The following is an 11,164-nucleotide window of genomic DNA, read 5'->3' as shown; positions in this document are numbered from 1 at the left end:
AGAAGACTGATAATTAACAGCAATAACTTGTTTAGTTTTGTACATTTTATTGTTTTTTTTTTTTTCCTTCACTGTCTTACTTGCTCCCTCTCCTACATGTTTTCTTTTTCCTTGGATCAGTTCCAAAACATACCACTTACACTAAAGTTCTTGGTTTGATTTGATTTTCTGAGAACTCTTATTAAGATGCCCTTTGCTATAAGCTCCCATTTGTAGATTGAGACTATCATAAGATACCTTTTGATATTAATTCTCTACTCTAAATAACAGTATAAGCGATTGACATGACTATCACAAAGAGGGAGACAAACCACTCCAGTAAGAGGAGAGACAAATTTACTAAGATTATTGATGCTCACGTGGTGGTAGTTGTGGTGGTGTATATGCTATCAAGCCCTAGAGGCCCTGGAAAGGGAGGTCTGACACGAAAAGGAGACTAGGGAATATGTAGTTGAATTTCAGTGTGTTGACTTTTTTTCACTAATTTGTAAGTCCTTTCGAGCTGTGAGGATACTAGGAGAAAAGACACTGTTAACATGTCCTTCATCACAGTGTTTTATCAATCTAATATATTACACTTCAAAACTTTTCAAAGTATCTCCTAATGATATTTTAGCAAAAATATAAATGCATCATGAGTTGTAACACTACATAAACAGAGAATGGGCATTTTTCAAGGACATTATGAACTATGCCATTAAATGACAACTCTGAAAAGTTGAATTGTTGCTTACACAACGAAAGAACTATATTTGTGCAGTTAAGTAAAACTAAATAATAGAAGATCGCTATATTGATACATAATCTCCTTCTGCAGGATGATTTGTATATTTTGATCACTGATCAGAGATGAGCTTGCTTTTCATAACTTGGGTGCTCAAGGATGTCAGATTCACACACACCTGCACATATCTTCTCACATTTACAAGAGTCATAATGATACTAAGTGCTTTAAGACTGAATTAAAATTATGGCAAATAGCATTTCATTGGCTGAAGTAAAATTTATTATTCAAATATCACATATGCCATGATTTCCTTTATGAGGCCTTCTTTCATTTCTTCTAAAATCTAGATTAGTTGCTTCTCACATGTGAAACTAAATCCATTGTTTTTATCTTATGATAGCCTAAATAACATTAAATTATATTTACTTTTTTTTTTTTTTTGAGACGGAATCTAGCTCTGTTGCCCAGGTTGGTGTGCAGTGGCGCTATCTCGGCTCACTGTAACCTCCGCCTTTCTGGGTTCAAGTGATTCTCCTGCCTCAGCCTTCCGAGTAGCTGGGATTACAGGCACCTGCCACCACGCCCAGCTAATTTTTGTGTTTTTAGTAGAAACAGGGCTTCACCATGTTGGTCAGGCTGGTCTCAAACTCCTGACCTCGTGATCTGCCAGCCTCGGCATCCCAAAGTGCTGGGATTACAGGTATGAGCCACCACATCCAGTCTGTTCAATATTTTTATAGCATCAGTATACTGTGAACCTTTGAAATCATGAAATATATCCTTGTCACTGCTGTACATCCAAAGAGTAAACTGCAGCTTGGACAACGGATATGTTTATATGAAGGAAGAAAAAAAGTAAAGAAAAGGGAAGAAAAAAAGCCAAAAATAAAAGATTAAGGGAGAAGGAATGGAGGGATGTTAGGAATTGTGTTTTTTTCTTTTCTTTCTTTTTTTTTTTTTTTTTTTTTTTGAGACAGGGAGTCTCACTCATGCGCCCAGGCTGGAGTGCAGTGACCGGATCTCAGCTCACTGCAAGCTCCACTTCGAGTTCGCCATTCTCCTGCCCCTCAGCCCCCCAAGTAGCTGGGACTACAGGCACCTGGCACCTCGCCCGGCCAGTTTTTGGTTTGTTTGTTTGTTTTTGTATTTTTTAGTAGAGACGGGGTTTCACCGTGTTAGCCAGGATAGGATGATCTCAATCTCCTGACCTCGTGATCCGCATGTCTCAGCCTCCCAAAGGATTACAGGCTTGAGCCACCGCGCCCGGCCAGGAATTGTATTTTATTTATATATATATCTCTCTCTCTCCAGATTTGTCTCATGTTTTCACTGCTCTTGTTTAAGGAATATATGCTCTTTAGGGGAGATCATTGTAATGTAAATATCTCACCAAAATAGCCACACATAATACAAGGAATTTTCAGCTTAAACTTAAGTTTAAATAGGTAAATGCATGTTTTTCCTCTGACACATCACTTGCTGGATCATTTCTGGGTGTCTGGCTTTATAATGAGAATCTGAGCAACCCACATGCGAATCTCCATGGTCTTCATTCCATAGACAATGGGGTTAAGGGCAGGGGGCACAAGCAGATAGATGGTAGACAAGAGAATGTGGGCATAGACTGATACATGACCAAAACGATGGCTGAAGAAGGAAAAAAAAGCAAGGATATAAAACTCCAGAAAGACAATAATATGAGCTGTACAAGTGTTAAATGCTTTGAGTCGTGCCTCTTTTTGGGGAGACGAAAAATAGTCTGAAAAATTAGAAAGTAGGAGATGAAGACAAAGATCACGTCAAAACCTAGAATTGCAAAAGCCACAAAGAGCCCAAATGATTTGTTAATATGGACATCTTCTTTAGCCAGCTTGACTACAGCCATGTGTTCACAGTAAGAATGGGCAATAACCACAGAGTGGAAAAGTTGCAGCCGTTTGAGTAGAATAGGTAGAATTCCAACAAGCATTGTTGTGCGGATTGCCACCATCAGCACCACCCGAAATAGAAAGAAAGATGTGAGGATGGATGTGTGCCTCAATGGATCACAGATGGCCACATAGCGGTCAAGGCCATCACCAACAGGATGCCAGATTCCATGCCCTGCAAGGCATGAATGAAGAAGAGTTGGGTGAGGCAGGCATCAAAAGCCATGGAATAAGAATCAAACCAGAAGATGGCCAACATCTTAGGAGCAATGGCTACACAGAGACCTAGGTCAGTGGCTGCCAATACTGCCAGAAAGATGTGCAAGTGTTTGTGTAGACTGCGTTCCATAGAGATAATGATTAGCAAAAAGCTGTTCCCCAGCAGGGCCACCAGGCACATGCCAAAGAAGGGAAACCCAATCCAAAATTGCACGTGCTCTAGTCCGGGGATCCCAATCAGGGTCACTGTCTTTGGGTTCAAATATGACATGTTGGTGGATCCCATGAGTCTGGTAAATCTTTTACTCACCACTAATTCTGACACAGATTCAGAGAAAAATTACGAATGGGAAGGAGGAACACTTTCCTCACATTTCCTCTCAGAACACGAAAGACATGGATGGAAATGTGATCACGTGACTGAATCTTTGGGTATAAATTTAGGTTTATTTCAGAATGGAGCTCTTGGCCTTTCCCAAAGCTAGTGTTTGTATTTGTGAATGAGGAATATGATTCAGTGTTGATCACCTAGAAATTGTAGAAATGGAAGCTATAATTCTAAGAGCATTGATTATGCTAGTCTTCAGTGTCTTCTCAAGTGGTCTCATAAATGGCAACATTAACTTTTTTGTCCATATTCATCTCCAAACTCCAGACACGTCTTGGATTAGGTGGAATTCCTCTGTGACACTTGAAGTCATAACACAAATCCTCAATCCATACCCCTGTCTTAGTTGAAAGCTCAGAATCTTCCGATAGTGCATGCCTTTCCCAGTCTTTTCCATTTTCTTTAGTTTAGGGAGTATAATTCTTCCCATCACATCTTAGGAATTGCCTCCACATGGGGAAGTGAGAGGCTTGTTCTTCCAATAAATATTGCTTGAATTACCTATGTGCAGGCCAATTATTCAGGTTCTTCAAAGTGATAAGTACATGCTATTCTTTTACAAGTAGTGGCTGGGCATATTTGACTCACGGAGTTAAACCTGGCCTGTGAGTTTTCAAAGTTGATGTGTAAGCAGAATGAGATGGAAGGAGATGTAAGAAGTCACAGATCTTAGAGGAAACAGAAAATTGAGAAGATAGATACGAGGTCAATTGGATTAAAAGAAACCATAAGTTGGGATAGGAAACGGGCCACAAATCCTGGCCTGTTGTATAATCCCTATAACTTAAATTTTTTGATAATATTAATATGTCTCAGATGTAAAAGGATGGAGTTCTGTTGTTTATAATGGGGATCAATCTATGTGCCTTTTTTACTTTATCAATACCTGTTGTCAGTGAAAATAATTTCTGACACCTTTGAATATATTGTTTACCTTCACGTGCACCCACCTTCTGATCTTCGAACAATGTGCCTGCTCTATTTCTTTGGTAACCCTCTACTTAAAGCTTAAAACAACCTTACATCCTCTCTCTTTTTTTCCTTTTCATTAACTTTTTACAAGCTTAAAATCACACAACAGTTTAATTTTATCTTCCTTATGATTGTGTCATAGCCAAATATATTGACTGAATGAGAAGCATCACTCTGAATCACATTTTTATACATTTTTTTCTTTGAAAGAAAAGTGAGGTGATTGCTTCTGTAAAATAATAGAAAAAAATTGAATGGTTCATAGTTTGTATGAATACATATGTGAACATAACTAGAAAGCCCCCAATGTAATAAAATATAAAATGTCTTAATAGTTAATGAAGAGAAGGAAATCTTGTTATACAATCTTCTGTAGCCACACATATCAGTAGGCTGTGTCCAAGGAAATAAAGAGATATAGATTAAAACAATTAGAAATTTTATAAAAAGAAATTTCCCTTGATGCCCATATAAAATGATGTCAAGTGAAGAGTGGTAGATTGCCTAAAAGTAATTGTGGATAAACATAAATATGTGTTGTTGAAGTGGAACAAGTTGTTAAAGGCAGAGCCTACAGGAGCTACAAAGATAATACATCCTATATAATTATGTTTACATTGCCTGGTGATGTAAGGATAGAGTAAACATTAGCTCCAGGTTCACTGTAATATATGATAATGCATTCATCAAATTAATTTTATTTTATGTAGTATAGTATGTTAAATGATGCAATATAAATTTAGAAATATAAAATATCATCTAATGCAGGTTCTACTATTTATCTTACTATAAATGGAGGGGGGATAATATTACTTATCCCACTAAATTATTGGGAGAACTAAATAAGATTATATATGAAATTCTCAGCACAAATTTCATGGAAAAGAGTAACTATTCAATGTCTGCTAGCTAGTGCTTGTCAGAGCCTGTGATAAACTTCTCTGAGGAGGAAGACATACTACTGGCTTCTTGAGGGAATGTAAAACCAGATAGAGAAATGAGAACATTTTTTTGAATAAAGAGTTGATAAAAGTAAGAAAGTGCCGCTAGAAGATGAATTTCCTAAAGCTTAATGGCTTTTCTTAGTTAGATCTCTTAGACTGTATATTCATGTAAATGGAACAAATGATCACTGTCACAATAGAAAACTGACGTCCCAATCATGTACAGACCTCGATGGAGTCAATACACTCTACTAATTTAAACTAATTTGGTCATTTCATCTGAGGAATAATCATATCCTCCTTTAAGGTTTTACTAAGTAGATGGGAAAGGTACGTACATGCACACCTTTTTTTAAGTAGATGGGAAAAGTACGTACATGCACACCATTTTTTAAAAAGAGTTTATGTTAAAAATTTCTTCTGTAACAGCAAAGGTATGCATTTTGTGCAATTTAGATTTCTATAATAATCAGATCAGAAAATGTTCATTCCTGGGCTTGGAAGGAAAGAGAAGGAGAAAGAAATAAGAGGATTTCTTAAATGGAGGTGGAGTGAAGTATAAGACAAAAGACAAAAACACAAGGTGTTAATGTCTCTGATACAGAGAAATTTGAAATTCAGGAGATGGAACATGAGCTGTGATCAATGTGGCAGTAGGACCAGACAACAAAGCTACCAAAAGCAATAGGATGCTCCTATCTTTGAAGTTCTCTTGACATTTTGAAACTCCTCTGCTCAAACTACACAGAGACACACAGACCCATCCCTCCATGCATACTTTTCAAACCACAAATTATCTTTTTATTAAAAAATTTTAATAAGCCAATCAATGTGTATGTAACTACTTTGTATATAAAATTTGGAAGGGGATGCTGGAAACCTTATTCATACCCTGTTGTTGCTACTAATTAACCGGAGTGTGTCCATTACATTTCCTCCACATGCAATTAATAATATGGTACTAAATTACCTTTGCATCTCTTCCATCTTTAAATGACATGAATCTAGTTCATCTCTCATATTGTTTATAAAACAAACCAAGACACTGCCTGTGGGCAGGGGAGAAGAGAAAGAAGATGGCCATACCAAAGAAAGGTTTGTTGTTGAGAGGTACAGGATAAAGTTAGTCTGACTCAATAATCCTCCTACTTCCTCTTAAAATTTGCTACAGTGAGAAACTCTTAGCAATAAACAGGTCCCAAAGCAAGGAGAACAAACTCACCTAGATAAATAGACAGCTAGTTGAAACGTGAAGACAATGGATTAAACAGCTCTTTCCTACCAGATTTTGGATTTGGAAAGATATGAATGAATAACTAAGTGTCTTTCATCATCTGCCCTTAACTGTTTATCTTCCTGGATTTTCTTAAAGTCTGAGCTGATCCCAGGATGATGATGCTGACCTTAACCCTAGGGAGGTCATTACCTTTCTGAAACTCAACCTTACTTTGTGTCAGAAAGATATCTATTGCTTAAAAGCACATAGCAAGAAGCTGTTTCCAAGGAATAGGAACCAGGAAATATCAAATCATAGGATCATTTGAAGTGTGGGAAAAATATCTGAGAAATGGAGAATTTGTAAACTGGAAATGCAGAAGACAGTCATTTGGTCAACTTTCTGGCCTATGGCAAGGTTTATAATGTAAGGAAACAAAATAGTACCTTTTATGTTTGCCAATATAATGATACGACAGCTGCAACTCATATAGCTTACAACTACTACTATTACCATTAATACCACTATTATTACCACTAAAATTATTTGAAACCATCATAGCACTTTGCAAGGTTTTTAAAATCACATTTATTAATACGATTTAGTCCAATTTGCGAATGCATCATTCTCTACTTTGTTCCATTTTTGACACCACTTTGCACCCTCTCTTTGGCAATATTTATGAAACTTTGAAGTGACCATTTATGCAACTCTACCATCAAAGTATTCTACTCAAGATCTCTAGGTGCTCTAGGTGATGAGTTTCAGAGAGTTTCGGGTAATACTTCAAATATAATGTTAGTTTTATAACCCCAAATTTATTGTGATATATTCCTTTGCCATTGAATCCCATTAATTGTGTGCAATATTGTTTTGATTTACTTAGCGTTTTCTTCTTTACTCTTAGAGGCAGGACCTGGTGTGTCAGCTGAAACATGATGTTACATAATCTGTAATGAATTACACTTAAGGTTGTAACTAAGGATGAACCAATTCCTTAACCTCAACCATCAGGTAATGTTTCATTTGTTAGTTCTAGGATTAAACTCATAGGACTGTGTAAGAAACTGATGACTGTGTGTCCCAGAACAATATATACCTTACACACTCAATATTCACTATAATTAAGAGATAGCTTTTTCTTCCTTACTTTTTATTGTGTTTCCCCCCCCTTCTAGATCTATGTCTAAGCAATTTCTCCACAAATAGGCTTCAAAATTGATCACATCTGTTTTCCTTTCTACTCATCTTTTAAAATCTATTCTGCAAATATCTGGCCTTCTTCATTTTGTCCCTTTGTGGTACACAGCCATTGTTAAGCATTTTTTTCTTCTTCTCTCTTTATCAATTACTTCACAATTAGGGATCCATCATTTTTCTTCTGTTGTGTAGCTTCAAGTATCCCTCTCTATCTGTCCCTTCCCTAAACAGATAAGTATGTTCAGTCTTGAAAAATGTCATTTATTGAAACCAAAAGAAATCTAGAGAACTATCTCACTCTTTTCACTACAGCAAAGGTTTTGAGAGTCTGTCTTTGATTTCCTCTTTTCCTTACTTCCCATTACCAGTCTTTTCATTCTAACATTACATTGTTTCTTTTTTCTCTATTAAATTTACTCTTCCTCACCTTATTAAGTTCACCTGTGTTTATAGTTAACAACCTATGTGGATAATATTTTTTGTCTACAGGGAAGTTAAATATTCAAAACTTGTTATACAATTAGCATCAAAACAGTACGATTTATTCTAGGAGTGCAAGGCTTATTGAATTGAAATTCCATTAGTGTAATCCAACATATTAAGAAAATTAACAAAGGAAGCACTTACATAATCATATCAATAGATGCAAAAAAATGAAACAAATCAATGGCAGTCTTGATGAAAAATTTAAAAATACACATTTAATCATAAGAAAAATAGGAGTTAAATAGGCACTTCAAAATGTAAAGGGCGTATAGGAACACTTACAGTTAACATCATATTTAATGGTAAAAGACAATGTTTGTTCTCTACGATTAAGAACAGCATAAGGATGTTTATTCTTACCACTCCAATACTATGTCATAATTGAAAACCTAACATATGCAACGAGGATAGAAAAATGAATAAAATCCATTCAGATTGGAATGGGAGATCTAGTCATCTCTATTTGCAGATGATATGATTGCCTACATGGAAAATATCAAGGCATCTACAAACATTCTCCTGAAACTGACTGAGTTCATCAAGTTACTAGGATAAAAGGTCAATGTACAAAATAAATTATATTTTAATATATTATCAATAAAATGCAAATCAGATTTTAAAGTATATTTCCAATAGCTAAAATAGTAACATCTTAGATAATAACCTACAATCTATGTGTACAATCTGTCTGTTCAAAAATACCACACACTAAAAAAGGACCTAAATACATGGAAATATTTACCAAGCACATGGATTTAAGACACTACACACACACACACACACACACACACACACACACACAAAATGTGTATTATCTATGAATTGACCTATAGATTTAATACAATTTAATGTATCTATATATTCTACCTAAACTATATGTACAGTGTACATTATTACCTTTTCACTGAATAGCATTTTTAGATAAGCAAAAATTCTTATTTTCTTTACAGTCCAATTTTTTTATCTTTTTCCCAACGTTTATGTTTTTGTATTTGATTCATGATTCATTTGCTTATTCCAAAGTCATAAATAAATCCTCCACATTTTCACTTATAGCTTTATCGTTTTACCCTTCACGTGTAGATATAAACTAAATCTAGACTTGACTTTTATTTTCAGGGGTTTGAGATTAGAATCATGGTTCATTTTTTTTTTAATTTATTTATTATTATTATACTTTAAGTTGTAGGGTACATGTGCATAACGTGCAGGTTTGTTACATATGTATACTTGTTCATTTGCTTCATATAAATATTTACTCAACATCGTATGTTCAAAAGAAAAAAAACTGTTCTTTACTGCATTGTGTTATAACTTTGCCCTATTTAGATAATTGTTCATACATGATCTATTTTATAGATTATACACTTTGCATTAGTCAGCTATTTTTATCTCTGCTTTAAGTCTATAGTAGGCCAGGCGTGCTGGCACATGCCTGCAATCCCAGCACTTTGGGAGGCCAAAGCAGGATGATCGCTTGGGCCCAGGAGTTCAAGACCAACCTGGGCAACATGGTGAAACTTCATCTCTACAAAAAATACAAAAATTAGCCAAGTGTGGTGGTGTGTACCTGTGGTTCCAGCTATTTGAGTAGGGAGGCTGAGGTGGGAGGATAACCTGTGCCTAAGAAATCAATGCATTGATGAGCCGTGATGTTGCCACCGAATTCCAGCCTGGGTGACAGAGTGAGATCTGTCTCAAAAAAAAAGAAAAATCTATAGCATAATAATAATCATAATTTCAAATGTAAGACTGAGGTAACTTACTATATCTAGTAGTAGAAACATTTTGATTAGTCATCTGATGACCCGAAGTTATATTATAGTGTAGATGTGTAGCTACATATAATACAAATATTCTATACTGAGAATACAGAACGCCTGCTTAGATAAAAACTTCATAAAAAAATGAAAAATATTGTAATAATGTACTTGCTATTGCTAATTGATACAACTTACCTAGAGCTTTTATGGGCATACTCTGTGCAACTTCCTGAACTTTGAGAAGTTCAGGGAAGATATTATGTACAGACAGGATATGAAAGAAACATTTGCTTGTATTTTGAAAGTCACTCTTCTTGAATTCTGGGCAATCTTACTCTCTTCTATATGCTTATACTCTTTGTTGTCTGAAACATTTTATTTCACAAAGATATTTGTAATTGAAATAATAATCTACCACACTTGGAACATTTAGCAGAATAATGAATTGCTCTAGCCATGTTAATGGCTTAGTAGAGGATTAGATGAACAGGTTTGAGGTTAAAAAAAAAAATCTAAGATGACCAAAAGAGTAAAGCACTCACTCACTTTTTATTTTATTATAAAATAAAAGTTTTATTTAATAGATTAAGTGAAAGAAATAACCTAACCATTTACTTGAAGTAACTATCTGGGTGCAGTAGTAATGACAGCTTTATTGTCCGTGAGTCAGGAATATTGCCTTACGATCACAGAACGGTACTGTGCACCATGGAATAAAATAACTTCAGATATACAATGAAACAATTGACCTAGCTGGTGAAATGGGAAAGGTGCTTCAGGCATAATCTCCCTCACTATGACTTAATAATTACTCACATAAGGATAAAAGCCCAGAAAAAAAGAAAAAAATCTAATGAAGGAAATTTTGCTGATAGACTTATCATCTCTACCTATGGACCATGAAATGATCCTGTCAATAAACTCAGGTATATCTAGCCTGATGTGAATGAAAATGCCACTAGGGTATATGGTGGTCAGAGTTCAAACCAAGACAGGATATTTGAGTGGAGGTGGGAGAGTGTGCCTGCAAGCCTGTAGACCAACAGGCTTTGAGTCTCATTCATACTGGGACATGCCTGAGAGTCCCCTCCATGAGACAGGTAAATCAAACTGCTAAATACCAGCCAACCAGGCTAGGATAACTGCAGGAGAGGAAGCTGAGCAGTCAGTCCTGCAGACCATATATATTTATCAATGGTTCCAGAGTCTGGAGTTGATAAGATTTTTCATTCCACCAAAGCATCAGCTAACGTAGAATCACCTGGGAATTTCTGTGTGCCCACCTGAGTGCTTGAAATTTCTTTAGGCCATCTAGACGTCA

General features: G+C 35.7%; 1 pseudogene; it reads right to left on the bottom strand.

Annotated features, from left to right (window-relative positions):
- Positions 1-1,961: 1,961 nt before the first annotated feature.
- LOC110741234 lies at positions 1,962-9,085 on the bottom strand (annotated as a pseudogene).
- Between the last annotated feature and the right edge of the window lie 2,079 nt (positions 9,086-11,164).

Source organism: Papio anubis, chromosome 12, assembly GCF_008728515.1.
Source record: "Papio anubis isolate 15944 chromosome 12, Panubis1.0, whole genome shotgun sequence".
NCBI classification, from domain to species: domain Eukaryota; kingdom Metazoa; phylum Chordata; class Mammalia; order Primates; family Cercopithecidae; genus Papio; species Papio anubis.
Note: the sequence above shows the minus strand (reverse complement) of the source record. Positions and strands in the feature narration are given on the sequence as shown.